The sequence below is a fragment of the Giraffa tippelskirchi genome, chromosome 2, assembly GCF_054371585.1.
Source record: "Giraffa tippelskirchi isolate mGirTip1 chromosome 2, T2T-mGirTip1v1.2.pri, whole genome shotgun sequence".
NCBI classification, from domain to species: Eukaryota; Metazoa; Chordata; class Mammalia; order Artiodactyla; family Giraffidae; genus Giraffa; species Giraffa tippelskirchi.
Window position 1 is genome coordinate 58022519 of NC_137276.1, and position 22892 is coordinate 58045410.

The 22892-nt window shown below is 54.1% G+C and overlaps 1 protein-coding gene across 9 annotated transcripts in view; it reads right to left on the reverse strand.

The window, feature by feature from the left end:
• Positions 1 to 22892, reverse strand: part of ZMIZ1 (zinc finger MIZ-type containing 1) — a 239945-nt gene that overhangs the window by 167794 nt on the left and 49259 nt on the right. For 6 of the 9 annotated variants that reach the window (XM_081563827.1, XM_081563790.1, XM_081563803.1 and 3 more), the window contains exon 3: positions 2547 to 2636. The exons of the other annotated variants lie outside the window; for them this stretch is intronic. The gene's annotated coding sequence lies outside the window, so the exon portion shown is untranslated. The remainder of the gene's footprint in view (positions 1 to 2546; positions 2637 to 22892) is intronic. 9 annotated transcript variants of the gene reach the window in all.

Sequence of the window (22892 nt, forward strand, 5' to 3'; positions counted from 1 at the left end):
AGGTCTCAGGGGCCCAAGAGACCCGGAGGGGTGGAGGGAGGTAGGGAGAGGTTGGTGAAGGTTCTTAAAAGAAAGTGCAAAGTACAAGACATCTGCTGAGACCAGGCAGTGCCAACCAGGGTGACAGGGAGGGTCCCTGGAACACGAACTTGTTCACAGCCCAGCCAGATTCCCCATGGGCCCTGGCCTCTGTGTGGCCAGGTGTAGAATGGGGAGCTGCTTTGGTCCCCTCTCCTTCTCCACCACTCCTCTCCAGATATGGCTCTGTTATTGAGGTTTCTGAGCCTTTGTAATGCTGTTCCCTCTACCTGGAGAGTCCTTTCCCCAATTTGCCAGCTAAACCTTCCTGATCCATGAAGAGCCTGCCCCCTCAGTTCTCCTCCTCCCTCCCCGGCTGCACCTTCTCCATCTCCTTCACGGCCTCCACCCCATCTTCCCTCCCTCTAAGGGCTGGATGCCCCATGACTCAGGCGCAGGCGTCTGATGCGCTCTATCTGCACTCACTCCCAAGATGACCTCATCAGCTTGCAACACCATCTATACATGACAGCTCCCACATTCATATCTCTAGTCGGGACTCTCTCTGCCTCCCAGACTCATATATCCAACTGCCTTCTCAACCTTTCCCCTTGGATGTCTCAAAGCCATCTCAAACCTTCTTGGCTGCCCTCGGCCCTCCCTGCCATCATCCCCTGCTGAGGAAAACAGCCACCTCTGTTCTCCCAAACCCAAAAGCCTTCCTGGACTGTCTCCTCTTCCCCTATCCTCTACTTCTAATCCACCCACCATCCTGTCTGCAAGATCTTTGAAATACAGACTTTGACACTTCCCACTGTTTCCCCTGCAACCTAGCCCAAGCTACCACCACCTTCCACCTGGATGTGGGCAACAGCTTCTCAGCCATCTCCCGGCCCTACTTTTGTGTGCCAAGGTGAGTGGGCCCCCCAGGACCTCTCTGGTTGCCCCTCCTACCTCTCACTTCCCTTCTTCCACGTGCATCCCTGCCACTTCCTTGAACATGCCAAGTGCGCCCCAGTTCACTCCCTCCTTCCACTCGTGTCAATGTTCAAATGTCACCTTGTCAGAGGCCATCCTTGAGTATCCTTTGTCTAAGAACACTTTATCCATCCTGTAGGCTCTGTTTCTTCACTCAGCTGATTTCTCTTCTTAAAACTTAGCATCATCTGACATGACATAATCTTGTTTTAAGTATTTATTGTCCATGTCTCCTCATGAGAATGTACACGCCATGAGGAAGGGAAGTTTTGTCATTCTTATTCCCTGCCAGGTCTCCAAAACATCAAGCAGTTCTCGGCACAGAGACTTTCTCAACAAACCACTGGAGCATTAATAAATGAGCAACGCCACCTCCCCTGGAAAGCACTCCCTGAATGCCTGCCTGCAGGACCAGCATGTGGCCACTCCTCCCTTCCTCATGTAGTCTCAGACACCACAGGGGCCTCGAACACTGAACTTATGGAACTGAGCCTGGCTCTGAGATCATGGATCAACCTCTATCACAGAGCACACCATCTCCAGGGCAGGGCTGGAGCTGATCTATCTTCCAAACCCAGCCCTTAGCACAGGGCTGGCCTGATATGAGTCAGTGTGTGTTTGATGTGTGAATTCATGAGTAAATACATGGTCGGAAGAACGGGTGGATAAAGAGATGAGTGAATGGAAGAATGACTGGGGTGGGAGGATGATGGACGGACGGATGGATGGATAGATGGGTAGGAGCGAGGTTGAGAGGGGGATGTACAAATGGATAGGTGAGTGGATGGATGACGGGTGGATGAATGGATGGGTCCCACCATGGGCACACAATAAAGACTAGTGGTTTATTGGGCTCAACAGCCAGACTTCTCTGGCCAGACCTGCAGTTCAGCAGATGTACAGAGACTGATATAGCAAACAGGGTAAAGCAGAGTTGCTACAGTGCGGCCAGACCTTGCTGTGTGACCGCAGCAGGCACATCAACTTGCTTGTGTCTTGGTCCCAGAGTCTAAAAATGCAGATGGTAATTCTTGCCCAGAGCTGCCAGGGAGATCACTTTGGAGTTTCAAATCCTGCCACAAAGGAGACCACAGCCACATCTCCAGTGAGACATATCTCCAGTCAGGGGTGCCCTAAAAAATCCTTTCTTCTCAAGCTCTGTCTGGCCTTGCAGGCCCTACAATTTTCATACTACACCCCCTAGGGCTGGGACCCTTGGCTCTGCTCCCAGGGTTCAAACTGAGCTAGGCTGAGAAGATGGCTTAACTCCAAATAACAAGGAGGCTCAAGTGATTCACAGAATCCTCAAGAACTAGAGTCAGTAGGGGACCCATTTTAGAGATGGACAAATTGAAGCCCAGAAGCATTTTGTACTGAACACACACAAGGCATTAATACAGAAGCTCTGAAGCCCCAGCAAGAAGTGCTGGGTGAAAACGCTGATAACTCCTGCCTCATCACCACCTGCTCCCTGACCTCACCCCAGGCCAGGTTTTAGGTGAAGGTGGCAGTGCAGCCTGGGCATCAGGGCGTCAGGGGTCTGGTGTTACCTTTCTCGCTCTGGCAGGGGAATGATGGATGGCGGCTCTAATCCTCACACCCCTCGCAGCATTGGTCCAACGGGCCTCCTCCTCCTTGTCCTGGGTACGCAGGAAGAGACAGGACGCATGTGAGCAACCAGGGATGCAGGTGGCAGCCCACTCTCCCCACCTCTGTCCCCATCAGTGGTCTAATCTTGGTAGCTTCTTGGGCCCCACAAGCATGCCCCGGGATGCCTGGTTTTATCAGAGCTGGCTATCTTCCCTACCCTGTGGTGCTCCAGCCAGCAAGCCAACTCCTCCTGGTGGGAGTCTTAACAAAATGTGAAATCTATGTAAGTTTTGTTTTTTCTGGGCTCGGTGGCTTTATGTTGCTGTCTTTTTCTTCCTGGTGAGAAAGGCAGAGAGCCAGGGCCTTCCTGTGCGGCCCCAGGCAGGGTGACAGGGAGAAGCTGTTGGAGGGTATTTTTAGCTGGGCCTCTAAGCCCGTGGTGTACTCTTTGCGTTGTGCCTGGCTTCGGGGAATTATCTCATACGGCCGGCCAGCCAGCAGCCACTTCCAAAGCCACTCTTTGACCCCTGCCTGAATTCTTTCCTCATTATGAATTGTTCACCAGATCACAACACTTGGGAGTCATTCTGTGTGTCTACCTCCTTGGAAAACCAGCCTACTCCCGCCTCATCCCTTCCTGACTGTGGGGACACAGTTCTGGAGGAGGTCAAGAACCAGAGCTTAAAGCAGAGAAGAGCCCTGGTGTTCCCCAAACTTCAGTCCTTCTCCTACATACTGCATGACTCTCTCAGTCCAAGCTGAGTGCTATCTGTATGACAACTTAATTAATATTTGCCTCTACTTCAACTCACTCATTATTATTATTATTATTTTTTTAGCTCTAATGAATCTGGCCTTGTCCAAAGGGATCATATCTGTGAAATCATTGGTTTGCTGAGCTAGTTATACATTTCTAATATACCTGAATAAGGATATAAGTAACAAAACAAAAATATACGTTCTTTCAGGTACTCATTCTAGAATCGTGTCACAGGTTACCAGAGTTACGTGGGCCAAGCTTTGGCAAACTCTATTGTTTATCATCCCTCTCCTTGTAAGGAAGGAGAGAGAGGGCGGGGGGAGGGGTGATTGTTCAAGCAAGCCCAAGAACTGGCCAGCAAACAAGGCCAAAGGAGGTAAAGCGGTCGAAATCACGGTATGCTGGAAGCTCTTGGTACTGCTCTTCCCAGAACCGGGCATGACCATTCCTTCCAGTGAATTTTGCTGTGAGAATCTAGCTGGGCGGACACAAGGCCTGATGAGGAACTTGGTCTCAGGATGGGATGTTCCCACTGAGGGCTGCAGGCTGTGCAGAGCCCCAGGGTCCGAGCATCCTCTGTGCCATTTTTCCCCAGGATCCTCTGAGGCTCTGGTTCACCTCTGCCCTCTTCCACTGGGCTCCCTCAGGCTGGTGTTGGTCAGCAGGGGCTAGATGCTTAATCCCCTCTCCAGTTATATATGGAAGCACATATCTAAAGCACGTACCCCAAAGCCCCGCTGCCTGAGCTCTGGCTCCTCGGCTCCCGTGGGCTCTTGGGTGGCCCCTGGCACTCTCTGGGCCTGGGTCTCCCTGTGTGTGTCCTGAGGGGTATATCCTGGTGATCCTGGAGGCCCTGCCATGCAGCTCTGGGGTTTCGCTGAACTTCTCCATCCCCTCCAGCTCTGCCCACAGGTTAGAGACCCCCGGCTGGGCCCCCAGCCCCCCGGTGCCCCAGCTGTCTGCCCCTCCCACTCAGAACAGGATGTGGGTGTCAGGAGGTGAAGGAGAGTGTGGGGTCGGGGTGGGGAGTGGCCTCAGGACTCGACTTCCTGAAGCCTGATCGGTTTACCACAGTCAGTTGGGCCCAGGACCGCACAGCTGTGAGTTATAAATGTCCCTGTCAGAGCCCGGGCTGAGAGGCCCCGCTGCTGGCGGAGGCGCCAAGGCCCAAGGCGCCCACTGCTCTGGGGCCCTCCCCAGGCAAGGGCCCATCCTCCAGGAGGCTCCCCCACTCCCCACGTGTCCAGCACTCCTGACCTCTGGGCTCTCTCAACTCCTCCCTGAGACGCCTCATGCAACAGGGTCTAACCGTGCCCACTCTCTACCCCTCCAGGTGCAAATCTTGTGGTTCCAGCTACGAGAGCTCTCAAAGGGCAGGGGCCATCCTGAGTCCCCACCTACCTGACACGAAACCCAGGGATTGGCACACAGCCAGCCCCACCAGTGACAGCCTCTGGGGCAACTGTTCCAACTCAGCAACCTGCTTCCCACGGCCCCAACCGCCCCCTGTGCCTGTCTACCCAGCCCACCCAGGGTGGAGGAGGGGGAGGTGGGGGGGTGGTTAGGACATCAGCCTGCAGTGCAGGGGCGCTCGGACCCACTTGGCCCCTGGACTCTGCACATCCAAGGTCTCCATCAAGAGAGGGTCCCATTCTCCCTGCCTGCCCTCTCTGAGGCTCCCTTGACCTGAAGTGCAGGGTATAGACTGCAGTCTGGGGTGCATACACAGCTGTAGAGGGTAAAAAGTTAGGCTTCTCCAGCCCCAAAGCTTCAGCTATCCTCCAGAGGTGGCCAGGTCTCAGAAATACAATCAAGGTAACAGGAATAAGCAGGGGACAGTCCAAGTTGCAGGACCTGAAGCTTAAACTATTTTGGAGGCCCTCTTTAAAAATACATGTACAATTACATTTTTTTCTTTTTTCTTTTTTTGCCAAGGGATGTTAGTTCCCCAATCAGGGATTGAACCTGGGCCCCCGGGGAAGTGAAAGCACACAGTCCCAACCACTGGACTGCCAGGGAATTCCTGACACATACATATTTGGAATGAGAAAAGAAATAACAAATTCCTAGAACCTTAGGAAGTCAGGCCCCTTTAAACAATTTACCAGAAATGCTTACACAGAAATGCTCGTGATGGCAACCTGCTGCCCCTCCCCAGCTGCCAGCAAAACCCCATCTTCACCCAGGCGGTACAGGGGTGGGGTGAGGAGGCTGAAGGTGCATGAGCTTTCCTCTAAACGACAACAGTGCTAGAACTGGTGATATAATAACACCCAGCATTAATGGATCTTATTCGGCCGGTATTCTTCTAAGTCCTTTATGTGAGTTAAGTCCTGTAAGTTCAACACAGCTTATGAGGTAGGTACTATACCTATTTTAACACATGAGGACACAGTCACAGAAAGGTTTAAGGAAGTAACCGAAGGGCAAACAGCTAGGATATGAATCCAGACAGCCTGGCGTTGGGACTCTTATGAGCCCTCAACCATTCCTCTTTGCAACTGCTCTGGAGGGTTCAGGGGTTTCCCCTTCCCTCGGAGGCTCCAACAGCAGCAGTGACTACAGGGCTGACAGTTAAGCCTCCATCTGATTAAGCCATTCATTCATTCCATGCAAATGCTTACACCCAGCACCAAGATGCTGTGAACACCGGATTCCTGTTTGCCTCGCTTGGCCCAGAGAACTCTGGGGTCCTCTCTATGGGCAGAAGTGAGCACCCAAATTGACCCTCTGCAACCAGGGGGTGGGAAGAAATGGGTTGGCCTCAAAGAGACGCCAGCAGAGGAGAGAGGGGTGGGGTCTGCAGGAGAGCACACTGCAAGCTGTCCCACTTCCTCATTTACAGATAAGAAAAAGGTGGCTTGGAGCGAGTGACTTTCCGAGGGTCACCCAGCAAGTGGAGACCCCCTGTGAGGTTTGGGCTAGTCTCTGGAGGGGCGGGCCAGGTGGCCTGCAGCCTGGGATGGCACAGGCCTGGCGCTGGTGGGGACAAGCTGTCCAGGACCGGTGGGGGAAGGAGGCCCCCTGCCTTTTGGCCTCTTCGGAGCAGCGCCTTTGTTCTCTCTTTGTTTTCCATCTGCCTGCGCCCCCGCTGCCTTCCAGGCTTCCCCTGATTGTGCTCAGGGCGATAAAAGGGCAGATGAGCAGGAGATCTCTGGCGGCAGCGGGTCACCTCGCACAGACACGGTGGCGGCGGCGGCGAGTAGGAGGCAGAGGGGCCCCCCACACCTGGCCTCCAGGCCAGGACTCACCAGGGCTCACCACCAGCTACACGGAGCGCTCCTCTGAGGAGTTTTGCACGTGGCTCTCAGAATCCCTTTGGCAACCCCGGGAGGAAGGCACAGTGACCTCACGATCTACAGAGGAGTATGAGGCTGCAGAAAGCAGTGGTCAGGACCGGAACCCTCACTTCAGGGATTTCCAAAGGGCCAAGCTGACCCTGGCCCTGACCTGGTCAAATCTGTTCTCCCTTGCCATCTAGAACTAGCCATTTTCAGACTGTCGGATCGAGGAAGAGAGTAGAGGGTCAGGCAGGCTCTCACCCACCAATGCAGGGAAGCCAGGATGGCCAGGGAGCCCAAGAAGTCACACGCTCTACTTCCTGGCCGCCCTGAGACAGAAACGGAGTCCCGGATAAAGCGCCTCTGAGGGCAGAGGTTTCCTCTGCAGGGGGCTAACTCCACTGGCCTTCGGGCTGGGAGAAGGGCATGATGCAGGGGCACTGTCGGCCCAGCCATGGGATGAGGCAGCGGTGGCCTGCAGGCCAGGGACTGGCCAACCCTGCCCTCAAGTCCTTGCTGCTGATCCCGGACTCGCCACCTGGCCCCTGACCTGTGTTCTCAGACCCTCTGCCAGTGTGTTCCCAACTTCAGTTACTAGAGATTTTAAACCATGTCAGGTTTCACCTAAATCATTTACATATTGTTCTCTAAATCACTTTGAATCAATCACATTCTTTTTATTTAAACTCATCTAAAGCAATATTTTCTGTGAAATCACAAGTTTGATGTATTAATTACATTTGTTCCTAATTCACACTGAAATAAATGCATAATGTTGAGATTTGAGATTCACACCCTCACACAGGTCCTAGTAGTCCACTGTGTGCAATGCCTGGACTGGGAGACAAGACGAGCCTCAGTAAGTGATGTCAGGAGGATCCGAGCCCTGGCTGGATGGGAAAGTGTGAGGAGGCAGAGGTTTACAGAAGGGCATATGGAGGGTCTGGTTTGGGTCATGGGCTCAGACCAGACTATGTCTTTCCTCCACTTGGGCTGGAGTTTGGTCCAGATATTGTTCCAGTTGAAAACAGAGGCTACAAATTCCTCCAGATAATACCTCTACACAGAGGGAGCACTGGAGGGGGAGCCCAAATGCCTGGGTTCATCTCTGTTATTGGACCCAGTAACAGAGTTCTGGGTTAGGGAGTGACTTAGGGATGCTAGACCTGTCCGAGCCTCGGTGTCTCCATCTGCGCAGCAACAGTGGATGAGTCAATGGTTCCTCCCAGCTCCATGGGTCAGACTGCAGCTCCCTTGAGCCCTGGTGACATGTGGTGATCCAGAGGACCCCTAGGCCTCCGATAGACTCTCTAAACATGCATGCAGATCTCCCTGGGCCCTTTCCTCCCACACCTGATCAGGGGCCTTGAGTGGCATCTGGGGTTCAAAGGGGAGACAGGGCAAGCCTGTGTGACAGCTATAAAATTAGATAATCAGCTAATCGCCAGCAAATTAGCATCCCATCTTTACATAGAACAAATATAGTATTTACGTAAAAGTTGTTAGGAGTTTCTCTCTTTTTAATTAGCAGAAATAAATGCAAAATGAATGGTAATTAGGCAGCTGATGGATTCGGTAGTACAATTATGCTTGCAGCAGTGCCCCAGTCCTTAAACGCTGCCTGCTCCGAGGAATCAGAGGAGCCTATTTATATAGTTTATTTATAAAACAAAGTTAGCAGGAACAGAGGGGCAAGGCCTGGGTTCTGCTGGGGGAGGTGTCTTGGCTGCAGGGACAGGGCCCTGGGAGGAGAGGGGAGCTACTGTGCCCAAGGAATGGGTGGTGGTGGTTCTTAGCACCGGGCTGTCCAAGTGCACCACCAAGGCCCCCACATGTCTATTTCAGGCCCCACATGTGTCACTGGGAATGGCCTCCCTGGCAGGAAGCAAGCTAGAGTGTTGTGGAGGGGCTGGGAGCAGCTGTTCTGTGCACTCCTGTCTGTCTCTTTCCTAGGCCCCCACTTCTCTCTTTTTTGCTGGCCCAATTTCTTCATTGCTGCACCTTGAGGCATATTCTTCTACAACGTTCTCCCTTTCCTCCAGAAACTCAAGGGGAAGCAGGTCTCAAAATAATGCAACCAAACACAGTAGTACTGAATTCCGGACCAATGGAGCATCCAGTGGGAGACAGAGGCAGGAGAGTCTTGAGAGGAGGCAGCCCAGAGGAAGAGACCAGAGTTGGGTTTTGAAGGATGCATAGAAGTTTCTGGAGAAGTTGGGAAATAGCAAAAGGACCTGCATGTGCAAAGGCGGGGAGGTAAGAATAGCCTCCTGTGGTCATAGTAAAGGGGTTTCCCTGGTGGTTTGCCAAGCTGGAGACGTGGGTTCGATCTCGGGGTCAGGAAGATCCCCCTGGAGAAGAAAATGGCAACTCACTCCAGTACTCTTGCCTGGGAAATCCCATGGACAGAGGAACCTGGCAGGCTACAGTCCATGGGGTTACAAAGAGTCAGACACGACTGAGCGACTGAGTACGCACACACTGTAGTGAAGAGTCCATTAGGGCTGTGGAGACTGGGGAAAGAAGTGGGGCCTCGTTTTGACGAGTCTTGGATGCCAGGCTAAGGGTTTGGACTTAATCCTAGAAGCCGTGGGAAGGTCTGAATCCAGGGAGTTGGGCAGCCCCTTCCCACTCACAGTTCTTTTCTGAGCTTCCCCTCCCCCACCCCGGAGCCGGGGGAGGGCCAGGTCGACAGGCCATTAGAGGCAGCTGGCCCAGCTCAGCAGCGTGAGCTTGGAGCAGGAGGCTAACCTGATTAGGAGGGACAGGAGGTTTGTCTGCAGGGAGGGAGGAGGGGAGGGTGACTGGCTCTGAGGGCCAAGGAAGGCGGGGGTCTCCTGAGTGAGGGGTCTGTCTTTCCTACAATGGAGCCTCTGCCCTGCCCCCAACCCTGACGGCTGGGGGGAGGTGGGCCAGCACTGCCAGAGGGGCCTTGCCCCCATCCCCCGAGCTCAAACCCCAGCCCCTCCACTGTCTTGTGCTGTGACCTTGACGCAGCCCTCCCAACTCCAGGCCGCATTCTTGTCTAAAACAAAGGCTTGAATTTAGACTCCGGGAGAAGCAGTGGGCAATCCAGCTCACAGCCCCATCCAGGATAGCTTTAGGGGTAACTTCGAGGGGTTTCTGCCTGCAATGCAGGAGACCTGGGTTCGATCCCTGGGTTGGGATGATCCCCTGGAGAAGGGAAAGGCTACCCACTCCAGTATTCTGGCCTGGAGAATTCCATGGACTGTATAGTCCATGGGGTCGCAAAGAGTCGGACACGACTGAGCGACGTTCACGTTCACTTTCGAGGGGTTTCAGTGAGGCACTCACTCCAGTGTGCCCCAGTTCCTCTGCGCCCTCCTGTTTTACCCTGGCCCAACTCAGGCTCCTGTGGTGGCTGAACCTCCCTATCCAAGGACTGCCCATCAAGCAGGCTGACCAGTTCGGAGGTGGAAAGAATCATCTGAGTCCACCCAAGCCCTGGCGGCCCTCCTAAACTCAAACAGTCAGTGATCTGAAGGTGCAGTCTGACCCTGACACTGGAGGTTGGAGAGGATTTCACAAAGGGAAGTTTCTAGCTCCCCGGTGGGGACAGCTCCCTCACCTCTGAGTGAGTGAGTGCTCAGTCGCTCAGTTGCTCAGTTGTGTCCGACTCTTTGCAACCCCAAGGACTGTAGCCCGCCAGGCTCCTCTGTCCATGGGATTCTCCAGGCAAGAATGCTGGAGTGGGCTGCCATTTCCTTCTCCCCCTCACCTCTGAACCGCCCCTTTAAAACACAGCAGTCCCACAGAGGTCTGGAAACCTGAGCTTTGCCTGAGCCGTTATCTGCTGCCACTAAGGACCGTGCTCTGAACTTGTAAGGGAAGACAAAGATCACACCGCACAGCCTCTCTGCTCTGTAAGTTGTGCTCCTGCCTTTGGCCAAAATCAATACAGTTCTCCACTATGATTGCTTCACCAGCGTGAGGGGCCAGGCCCCTTTGATGACATTCCCCACCCCCCTCCCACCGGTGGAGGATGCTGAGGGTCCTGCTTTATCACCCAGCCTCAGCCCCACGTGAAGAAGTATGGGGTGGGGGTGGGGTGGCGATGGGGGGCAGTGCGGGCAAGGAGCAGGGGGGCTGCCCAGAGCTGCTCTAAGTGCCTCTCCAAAGACAAGCCCGGTGCTATTCATCAACTGGTTTTCAGGGCTGTGAGAAATCAATGGCATTTGTGCTGCAAACTCATCATTAGGACAGGAAAAACTCTGCAATGGAATTGATTTGTTTAAATATAATAACACGATTTAACAGAGAACCAAGGGGGTGGGGAAAGGACCCAGGCAAACAAAACACGGGGACAGCACAGAGAGGAACCAGCTCTGAAAAACCTTCCAATGCAGTGGCCTAAACCCACCACCCTGCCTCCCCCAAGCCCTGCACGGAGGAGCCCAGAGTGGGCACAGACGGTGACCGGGTGGGAGGTGGCTCAGGCTTGGTCTCAGACGGGCCCTTTATCAGCATGAGGATGCGCCCAGGGACCTGACTGGTCACTACTGTGTTGTTCCTGGAGGTGACTTAGGCTCCATGAATGTCTGTTTAACCGAACAGACTTTGTTATCGGGCACCTACTGTGTTTGAGGACCCTGTAAGGGGTTGTGGGGTAAATAGAGATTAAATCCTGGGCCCAGCTCTGAAGGACAAGGTCCATAAGGCAGCTATGCAGGTGACAACTCAAGACCAGGGAGGGCTGGGCTTCCTGGGATTTTAGGAACTGTGGGAAAGAAGTGCTGGGGAAAAAGGTCAAAATGGGCACAGTGAGGGGCAGAAGTAGAAGGTGCATTCAAACAACCAGGAGGAGAGGGCCCTCATCTCATGGATATGGTACCCGCTGGCCTGATGACGATGGAGCTGATGATGATGAAAGTTGATTTTATTGATCTTTAAAATGTTCCAAGCTCCCACAAACATGTGTCATTTCAATGAATCTCACCATCCTGTGAAGAAGGAACTATTATTACCCACATTTCACAAATGACACCACTGAGGCTCCGACGAATGTGACTGCCTGAGGTCACACAGCTAGTAAGTGATGGAGCTGGGGTCAGACCCCAGAGCCTGTGCACTAACCACTGTACCTCCTGCCCTCACAGGGGCTTGTCTTTTATATGAGCTGGGGAGCAGATGGCTCCTGGCCTCCAAGACCTGGGGCAGGCGATGCATGGAGCAGCAGTTCAAGGTGAGAGTCTGAGGCATGGTGTGGATGGGCCCATGTACTGGGCTGGGGCCCTAGTCACAAACCCTGCTGGGGCTCAACCCTGCAGGGTGGGTGAGGCTGGAGCACTGGGTGCAGAGCTGGCCTGGCACTCAGGGTGCCCTGATCCCTTGCACACTTCTTCCAACCTCTCCCAGAGGGTGGGAGTCCTGGGGAGGGAAAGTCATGGACTGAGTTCCCGAAAGGCATGTCTGGGAGGAAGGTGCCCCCTCCACCCTGCCCGGGACTGGGAGATAGATGCTCATCTGAGGGTGCGGACGGCAATCTCAAGTCCTCAGGGAAGGACCGGCAGCACTGGGCAGCCTCACTGAGCTCAAAAAGAACCTTTATGTCAGTCTCGGAATTTGGACTTTATTCCTGGTGACAGTGGGAAGCCAGGGCGGGCAGGGGAGAACTGGGAAGAGCTCAGTAATTGAGAGCAAGGAAGACAGTAAGATCTGAGAGCTAGCAGAGGGTTAGGGGTGCTGAGGGGGGACCCAAATCCAGAGATGGCTCAGAGGATTTAATTGACCATGGGGGTGAGGCAGAGGGAGGTGCCAAGGACGACCCAGGCATCTCCCCCAGCCCTCTGGGGGCTTTGACGACCAGCTTTGCTGAAGCAGCCGCTGCCTGAGTCAATATGAATTGACCAGGACCCCAAGGAGCACTGGGCCCCTCCCTCCAGGAAGCCCTGACTTGGGGGAGGGTGCTGCTAGCCAGCAGGCCGACACCAACCCTGCTCTGTCCCACTGCTGACCTTTCTCCTTTGTCAGCAGTGCTCTCCATCAATGCACCGGAAGGGCCAGTGCAATCTCTCCCGACTGCCTGGGGCCAGGGCTGGGGGCGGGGGCCCACTGCGTCTTCCCTCTTTTAAGGAAGAGGTTTCTGAAGTCTCTCTGGAAGGCTGGGCGCAGAGGAGCCAAAGCCCTCAGTGCAGATCGGGAGCCTGAAGCCTGTGAGAGGTGGCTCAGGACCCAGCAGCCAACTGCAGGCACAGCCCTGGGCACAGAGAGCCACTCGGGGGCAACCCACAGCCCCCCAGTTGGCAGAGGGGAGGGTGAAGAGGAGGGAAAGCTGGATGGGGAGGCTGGGGTCAGGCCATGGGGGATGGGCAAGGATGTCTGGTGAGAAGGACCAATGAGGTGTGGGAAGGGAGCAGGGGCAGAGCAGGGCTGTGCCCCGAAGTCAGGAAGGGGTCCAGGGGGAGGCGGTGGGTACAGTTCTGGAGCGGAGGATCAGCGGGGACTAGCTCATCAACTGTCCCTGTGGGTTGAGAACTAAGAGGTTTCTGGGATGTGAAACTTTCAGTGCTAAGACCTGACTGATGCTGCTGCTGCTAAGTCACTTCAGTCGTGTCCGACTCTGTGCGACCCCATAGATGGCAGCCCACCAGGCTCCACCGTTCCTGGGATTCTCCAGGCAAGAACACTGGAGTGGGTTGCCATTTCCTTTTCCAGTGCATGAAAGGGAAAAGTGAGAGTGAAGTCGCTCAGTCGTGTCCGACTCTTAGCGACCCCATGGACTGCAGCCTACCAGGCTCCTCTGTCCATGGGATTTTCCAGGCAAGAGTACTGGAGTGGGGTGCCATTGCCTTCTCCGCTAAGACCTGACAGTCCCAGGCAAAGCCGAATGGCTGATCACCCAGCAGGGCTGAACCTGAATTCTGGTTTTTAGCGCTACCACTTTCAGACTGTGAGTGACCTCTCTGGGCCTCAGATTTCTTCCTTTGGAATGTAGAGATTATAGGAGTACCTTGTGTAGGGCTGTCATGGAGATTAAGTTAAATACTGACTGTTAAGTGCTTAGCCTCTGACACAGCCTCTGATACTAATCATTCAACCAAGGGTGGGAGCTGCTAATATTACCATGGATGGTTACGACTGGCCCTGTCCTAAGCACCGTCCCGACACTGCTGGTTTAATCTCACAGTGTTGATGGCAGAGGAGCCATTATTATCCCATTTTCAGAGGACACCGCGGCATGGAGGGGCTAAGCCACCAGCCCAGGTTCTCACAGCGGGTGAGAAAAGAGCCCAGAAAACCACTTCCATTTCCATGGGGCTCACCCCACAGCCAGGGACACGTAGGCCACTGTCAACACATCTGATCACACTGACCCAGGGCAAGAACTGGACAAAATACACAGGTAGGACAGGTGTGGCAGGGCACTTGGAATGTGCACAGGAATGAGCAAGAGACCTCTGTTTTTTTGTTTTTTTTTTATGTGTTCCCCTTCCTGGACCCCCCACCCACCTCCCTCCCCATCCCATCCCTCTGGGTCACCCCATTGCCCCGGCCCTGAGCCCTTGTCTCATGCATCGAACATGGAATGGTGTTCTGTTTCACATATGATAATATACATGTTTCAATGCTATTCTCCCAGAACGTCCCACCCTCACCTTCTCCCTCAGAGTCCATAAAATTTTTCTATGCATCTGTGTCTCTTATTCTGTCTCGCATATAGGGTTATCGTTACCATCTTTCAAATTCCATATATATGCATTAGTATACTGTATTGGTGTTTTTCTTTCTGGCTTACTGTTTTTGAGGGGGACCGTCCCTAGTTCTCACCCTGGGTCTTTTAAGACCTTCCTCTTCCAGTCCACATACATTAACCAAATATATGGGGCTTCTAGGGCTGATTTACAGAACAAGAGAAAGGAAAACCCCCAGAAGTGCTCAGGCCTCCTCCTGGCCTGAGGCAGGCAGGGCGGTGTGGGGTCGGGGGTCAGAAGGGAGCAGCTCTCTTGACCTGACACCTTCTCCATGTTACCTCGTTTCATTCTTGCAATGACACTATAAAGTCAGTCACAATGCCCATTTCAGAGATGAGAACACAGAGGCTCAGAAATGAGCTAAGATTTCACAGGTGGATTTAAACATGTCCAGCCCTAAAGTCTGGGCTCCTCTTGCCTGCAGGATGAACATGCAGCATGAAGGTAGGAAGCCACACCTTGACGACTATGTTGGACATGGTACAGGTCTCAAGGTGAGCACTGGATAATTCTGAGAAGGAGGAGTACCAGCATAAACTCCAGCAGCTAAAGGAAGCGGCTTAAGCATCCAGGGCTGGAGTGGCCAGCCTGGCAGGATACTGCACCCAGGGAGAAAACAGGGAGGGTGCTAGGGTCTGGGCAGGGGCCCATCACCCCAATACTGGGGGATAGGGAGGCCCTGCAGAGAGCCCTCTTCAGTTTCAGGAGCAATGCCATCCCTGCTCAGACCCCTAGGAAGTCCTCAGCATGAGAAACCGTACCCCTAGGAAGTCCTCAGCATGAGAAACCGTACTCTCGCGAAGCAATTAGATTCCAGCACCTAGGGAAAAGGTCGCCGAGGCAGGCAGGCAGGTGATAGCTGGGCAGGGGCCCTGGGAAGCTGGACCCGGTTATTTTTAGCATCTTGATTCGAGAGAGAAGAGGCCTGCCTCCCTACCAGGTAAATGTCAGCACCACTGGTGGACCTGCCAATTAGAGTAACTGGAGCCAAGAAGGAGAGACAGTGACTCGGGACCTCTCCCTTGAGCTCCTCGCCCTCCAAAAGCTCTCCTCCTCTACCCTCTCTTCCTGAGCCCTGGCCCATCTGCCTGTGAGCCTGAGCAGAAAACCCTGGCTCTATCCCAAAAAGAGTTTGACTACCACCTGGAATCCAAGGTGAGTCCTGCCTTGGCCCCATGACCTTGGCCCAGTCTCATGCCTTCTCTTCTCTGATTCTAACTCCCCCCCTGGAAAATGGGCCCCTGAGAAGCCCACATGTTATTTTGAGGGTACAAGAGCTAGGGGTCATGAATAAGCTTTGCTATGAGGCCAGCTTGCCCTTCCTGGTAGGGAAGGGCTGTTGTATTATTCTGGGAAATGAATTCTAGGCTTCCTGAGTGGGACCCCGGACCAGCCCCAAGCTGATGGAGCCAGAGCAGCTGCTGTGCAGAGTACTGGGGGGGATGTGTGAAATCCTGGGTACCAAGAGGCCAAGGGCCCCTAGGTGCCGCTCTACTGATAGGCGAGGTGAGAGGGAGGCTGCTGTGGGTCGTGAACACGACCTGGGCTGAGCCCTTGGCTATGGGGAGGGGCTGCACCCAAGGGGGCATCAGGCACCCACAGCTCCTGCAGCAGACCACAGGCACACATAGTTCAAAGGGTTACCTCTTCTCCGTCAGGCTCTGAGCCAGTCCGAAGTCTAGGGGAGGGTCATTTACTCCCACCCTTGCCCTACACACCTTCCCTAGAAGAAGGAAAGAGGAAAGCCCATTGCTCAGCCCACCTCCCCCTCAGACTCTCAGCTTTGTAGTCCACTCTGGGAGTTGGATTCTTAGCAAGCAGGAGAGTGCCCCAAGGGCTGAGTCTCCCATCCTCCCTGGCTGGGAAGACTTCTGGCAAAGCCTGAGTCCCCTGGTATCCTTGGCCAGTTGCCCACCAGTTCCCGAGGGAAGCCTAGGACCCTGGCACTTGCTCACACCCTCCCCAAAGGTAGGCTCTTCTCCTGCGGCACTGGCCTGCTCTGGCCTGCCTGGAACTCCGAGGAGACCTGAGGTAAACAGGCACAGAAGCGGGGCAGGGAATCTCTCAGGGATGTTTAGCAAGATAGAAACAAGTATAAACTTCCTCCTTCTTCTGCCATCTGGCCTGTAGGGGGCATCTCCAACCTTATTTCCTTCACTGCCCACTCTTGGCACGACCAATCTGTCCCCAGAGTGCCTGCCTCAAAGCCTTGACCCAGCTGGTCCCTGTGTTTGGAATGCTTTCAGATCACAGTCATGTCCATTCTTCAGGAAGCAGCTAGAACTCCACCTCCTCCAAGAAGCCCTCCCTGACTTGGAACCCTCCTTGGGGACCCTGAGAACTCATCCTAGTGACTGCAGATCCAGCAGCCTCAGTGGACTGCAGGCTGCTGGGCACCTGCTGTGGCTTGGCAAAGGGGGCTAGATGAGGGACACAGGTGGCCTCAGGTTTCCAGAGTCCAGTTTCCTTCCTCACCCCCTTGCACCCTGTCAGCTTTCTGATCAGAGCCTGACTCCGGAGCCTTCTCTTTGCTCTGGCCTGCAGGCCTATAACCTCCAGACCCCACTGGGCTCTCGGTGTAAACAGAAGGGAGGAGAATAATAAGGGTCGCAGGCCTTGGCAGGAGCTGGTGATTACAGGAGGCAGAGTACAAAACAAGGCCTTCACAGAGCCAGGTCTGAGGGCGCCCTGCTCTGCTCTCCACACCCCCAGAACTTCCTAGGCCCCCCACTCTGCACCCCCAGCCCCTCAGGAGTGGGTCCTGCCTTTCTGCAAGCACCGTGCCCCACAATTGGGTCACATCAGCTGTAGGGCTTGGGCCCTACTGGCGTCCACATCTGCCACACAGTTTAGGGTGGCAGTGAGCTCAGCTGAAAGCCTGCAGTGCCACGCTGGGCCACTTTGGGGTGTACCCTCCATTCTCTGAGCCTCGGTTTCCCCATCGGTACCACGAGGGGTTGGGCCAGATGATTTCCTAAGGCTATTCCTCCCCCAAGCGGCGGAGATGCTATGATTCAAATAAAGAGGCCACCCTCACAGCCCCACCCAGTGTCTGCTCCCTGCCCGCAAGGTCATGGAGGCTTTGCACCTGGGACACAGGGCATGGGTGTGGCTGCCCTCACCCTGAGTATGTGGCTCCCGGACCAGAGGAAAACAAACTCTAGGGCTCAGTAAGGGGTGGTGAGCAAACACCACAGGGAGGGAAAAGCACCCGTTGTGAGTAACACCCAAGGAATCCTTCTCAGTGTAGTTCACCAAATCCCTGCTTGTCCTCAGAGAGCCCTGCTGGTGGCCAAGGTCAGTGGTCCCTGGGGTACAAGGGCAGCCCCACACACCACAGACAACAGCAAGGCTCCCACCAGACTCTGGGAGAACCAGGGGACCATCCTTTCACCCCCTGAAAGCATGCCTCCTGCAATTGCCGTGATGATGCTATGCGACCCTGGGTTGGGCTCTGGGTCTCTCTGTGTCCACCATGTCATTGGACAGGTTTGTTCATGGCTCCCTTCCAGCCCCACCTCTGGGCTAATGTCAGGTCTGTATCAGGAAGGGGTGCAGACTGGGGCCATAGAAGGTGGCACCTGGGCTCTGCTCCGGGGTAGCTTCCCATTTCAGCATGTAGGCAGACAGGCATCCCTCTGGGAAAGAGGCCCAGCTGCTGGCCCAGGAGAGGTCCCAAGGTGCCTGGGTTGCTGAAGAGGACCCGGTATGCTGGAGGTGCGGCCAGCTGGGGTACACAAGCCCCCCTCTCTGCCCCTCCCCGCTACCACTGTCTCTGGGTGAGCTGTGAGCCTCTGCTTCCAGGCCGAGGCCAGTCCCCGCTCCTGGCCTTCAGAGAGGAGATGCCACTGCTCCACAGCCCCCTTTGGCTCCCTGCAATCTGCAGGATCAAGGTCAAACTCTATGGCCCCTGGAAGCTGCCTCAGTACCTGCGCCAGGTGTGGCTGAATGAAGTGTCCTCTCCCAGCTAGACTCCTGACCTATCCCACCAAGTTGTGCAGAGACCCCAGGAAGACCCTGTTCCCTCACTCCTCTGTGTAGGGATCTAGACCCCTCCTCCAGGCAGTCTCCCCTGCTTGCTTCCTCCAGCACCAGGGAAGAGCTGTCCCTCCCATTTCCTACTGCCTTCACCTGCTGAGAGCCTCCTGTTGTGCACACACTGCACTGTAGACTCTGTGACCTCCACTCAAGTCCAGGGCTGTGCTCACCCAGCACTCAAAGAGACACTTGTGGATGCCAGCGCCTAGCCCAGTGCCAGAGCCCAGTAAGTGTTCAACCCACTATGACTGATGGAGTGAAGGGTTCACCAGCAAACATACATGTGGCTACCAGAGACAGATGTAGTGGGGAAAACACATATTATGGTGTCAGGTAAAACTGGGCTGAATTTCAGCTCCACGGATAGCACTGTGACCCAGCGTACATTTCTAAACCTCTGTGTGCTTTGGGGCTTCCGTCATAGCTCAGTTGGTAAAGTATCCGCCTGCAATGCAGGAGACCCTGGTTCGATTTCTGGGTCGGGAAGATCCGCTGGAGAAGGGATAGGCTACCCACACTCCAGTATTCTTGGGCTTCCCCTATGGCTTAGCTAGTAAAGAATCTGCCTGCAATGCAGGAGACCTGGGTTTGATCCCTGGGTTGGGAAGATCCTCTGGAAAAGAGAGAGGCTACCCACTCCAGTATTCTGGCCTGGAGAACTCCAGGGACTATACAGTTCATGGGGTCGCAAAGAGTCGGACACGAATGAGCTTTGAGCTTCTTCATCTACAGAGTGGGATAATCCGAGTGTCCCTGGGTTGTTGAGATGTTTGAGAACATTGCAGGTTGTGAGCCCTGACCTGTCTCAGCAGAGCCTCTGGTTTTACAGACCAATGAACCACTGTTCAGAGAGGGACAGTGACTTGTCCGAGGTCACACAGCAGGTCTACAGCAGGACTGAGGCTTGAACGAAAACTTTGCTCGAGGGCCTGTGAGGACAGTGGCCCACCTTGCTGACCCAGAGGGTCTCCCACCTCAGGGAGGAATGACCAGTGGGCTGTAGATTGTATTTCCAGCTCCAGGTTGGGTGAGGGGTTGTAGGGTCAGTGCTGGCTGCAGAGGCTGGGGGTGGACAGGCCTGGACTGCTGGCAGTAAATGCCAAGGAGGGAAAGGAGTCTGTGCATTCCCAGCTGGCGCTGGAGACTGACATGCATGCCACATGGGGACCCTGGAATCCAAGCTCTGTGTGGCCACAGCCAGGCCCGCCATGAGCTGGGCGTGGCATCTAAGGTCGTCGAAGCCAGCCCCAAACTCACCTTGTGCCACGTAGCCCTGGAAACCTGTTGACTGACAGCTGATGGTGTTCAAGCTGTCAGTGTGAAGCCACAAACTCGGGGCTAGAGGGGCTGTCAACCCAGGTCCCTGCCCACAGAGCTCTCATCCACAGCTGTTTGGAACTGCCTCATATGAAATCCCAACCCCTGCTGTCCCCCTACAGCCTCTCTGAAATGACAATCCAACCACGTCTCTCCCTGTGTGCCCACAGCCCTGGGGATCAGCCCCATCACTCAGCCCCAGTGGAGCGCTAACCTCGTCCGAGGCACTGCAGCAAGGGTTTATGTGGATGACTTTATTGAATTCCTCACAACTCAGTGGGGTCAGTTCTATTATTATCCCTATTTTACAGATGAAGAAATGAGGCACAGAGAGATTAAGCCACTCATCTGAAGTTACAAAGAGAGGAGTGTGAAGAGTCTGGAAAACCCCAGCGCTGAGGCTCAGAGTCCATACCCTTCACCACATCCATGCCCTCTGTAGTCATCTACCAAAGGTATGCTGAGTACCTTTAATGAAGTGCCAGCCAGAGGGGGCAGCTATCATGACCCCAAGTAGACATCCTCTGTGTCCAGCTGGGTTGGCTGTCATGACCCAGACCTGGCTCCAGTTTGCCAGGCTGAGGGAAGCGGGCCAAGTCACTCACAGGGGTGGGTAGGGCTAGGGGCTTGTGTACTCAGTTAAACAGACCTCCAGCCCGCCGGGTCCTCTTCAACAACCCTAGCACCTGTGGGGCCTCTCCTGGGTCAGGGGCTGGGAGAGCCTGTCTTCCAAAATGCTGAAATGGGAAGCTGCCTCAGAGCAGAGCCCAGGTGCTACCCTCTGTGGCCACTATCTACACCCCTTCCCGAGGTGGGCCTGACCTCAGCCCGGGAGCTAGGCTAGGGATTGCAATTCTGGGCCTCTGTTTTCCAGTCTGGCAAAGGGCACAGGACCTCTCAAGGGTTTTCTCAATGGCCTGATGGAGTGTGAAAGAGCTTACACACTGTAAAGAACTCTACAGTAACAAGAGGTCATTGTAGCTACTAGAGGGGGTCACAGGGCGGAGGTCAGGAGAGCGGGCCTGAGGTCAGAGAAGGCTCCACGGCATCTGGCCCACAGTAGTGAGTTTGCCAAACAGAGAAGGGCAGGCAAGGGGCAATGAGGCAAAAGACTCTGCAAATAAAACACAGAGCATCCCCCAACCCCCTCTGCCCCTGTGGATTAGGAAAAGCACACAAATACCAGGGTTCCGAAGTGTGTAGGGACAGGGCTCAAAGGTAGACAGTGCACACTGGGAAACCCTTGAATACCACTGCCTGCTGGGTGGTGGGGATGTAATCTCACCCTCACTGAAGCCACTGTCCCCAGATGCTTGAGATGAGCTGGATGCTGGCTCCACTCAGGCTTCTGCAGCTGGTGGAGATGGCAACATCTCTCCCTTAGACACATGAGTCTCATAGGGTGATGTGGGACCTGCCCAAGGTCACTGGGTCTGTCAGTGACTGGGGGAGCCTGCATGTGAACTCCATTCTTCACCTATTCTAGGCAGTGCTGGCTTCATGGGCAGCTGCCCAGGGCCCCAGGCTCAAAAGGACCCACTCTTGGTTTAATGTTCTATGGCCACCATCGTGAAATCCTTAATAATTTTTGAGTGACAGGCCCCACAGTTTTGTTCTGAACCAGGCCCTGCAAATTATGTAGCCAGACCTGATTCTAGGAGATTCTGGTGGACATGTTGGGAGAGGAAGCAGAGGGCCAATAAATGAAGTTTTTTTTTAATTGGAGGATAATTACAAAATAGTGATGCTTTCTGCCATACGTCAACGTGAATCAGCCACAAACTTTCATTTCTCTGGTACTTTGCAAGAGCAGGACCTTCTGCTTGGGCTTCTCTTTTCTCCTTTATATCAACCTAGCAAATTTATCCCTGCCTTCCAATGCTCAGCTCACTTGTCACCTCCTGGGGGTCCTTCCCAGATCTCTTCCCCCACCAGTGAACATACCAGTCAGAACTCATGCCCCCTGTGCCATGGTCCCTTCTCCTTGGAACACATCCCTCCCTGTGTGTGCATGTGAGTGCATCCCTGTGTGTATGTGGAGATACCATGTGTCGTGAGAACCTGTGTCTGTGTATCTGTGTGAACAGTCAACACAGAAGTGTGTGAACATGCATCTATAAGCATATGTGTGCAGAAAGTCTGTTTGTGCACATGTCAGCATGCACGAGTGATGTCTGTGTGTATATGCATGAGAGGGAGCATGCTTCTGCAGGTTTCTGTATGTATCTGTGCAGATACAACCATTCATGGCTGTGTGTGCACGCACATCTGTAGCCCCTTAGCATGCAGGGACAGGTTTATAAGCACACGTTGTCTGTGTAGAGTATGCATGTACACATGTGTTCAAGGACACAGGTATGACTATGGGGTGGAAGAACCCTCTGGGACTTGTATATGTATTTATACTTCCAGATGAAAACCTCATGTTCACATGTAACTATAAATGATCTTCTTCCTCAGGAAAATCTTAGTCCTCTCAGAGACATTCTGGATCATAACCTGGGCCACCTCCTCAAGAAGATTTCCTAGATTCCAGCCTCCACATACTCACATGAAACTCCAATGTTAACACCCATCCCACATCATGGCAGCCTTCCTAACCTTGTGCTTCCCACCAGCCAACTGAGGACACCCATGATCTCTTGATGCCCACCCACAGACCAGCAGAGAGGGGGCAAGGCCAGGGGCAGAATGAACCAAAGGTCAGGAACTGGCACACTGGAGCCACATAGACCTGGAAGTGAACCCCATGGGGGCTCAGCCAAGAGTGTGGCCTTGGGCAAGCTCCTTTCAGACCACAGACCTCAGTTTTCTCACCTGTACAATGGGGAGGATAACAGTACCCACCTCACGGGGCTGTGATGAAGATGAAAAGAGTTAATAACTACACAGTACTTAGCACAGTGCCTGGCATACAGTTAAGTGCTCAGAATGTTAGAGGATATTGTTATTATTTTCATGAGCTAGATGAGAGAACTGAGGCTCTCAAAAGCGAAGGGACAGGGCTACCCAAAACTACACTGGGAGTTGGAAACTGGATAAAACCTGAAGTTCAAATGCCAGGCTAGGGTATATCCCTCCCCGCAACCCTCCACTCTCTGGCTCCCTCTGAGAGGAGGAGGCCAAGGAGAAGTGAAAATTAAGAAATAAACCCCTTCCCCTAATTCCTCAGTGATGACAGCCCAGCTCCTGCTTCTC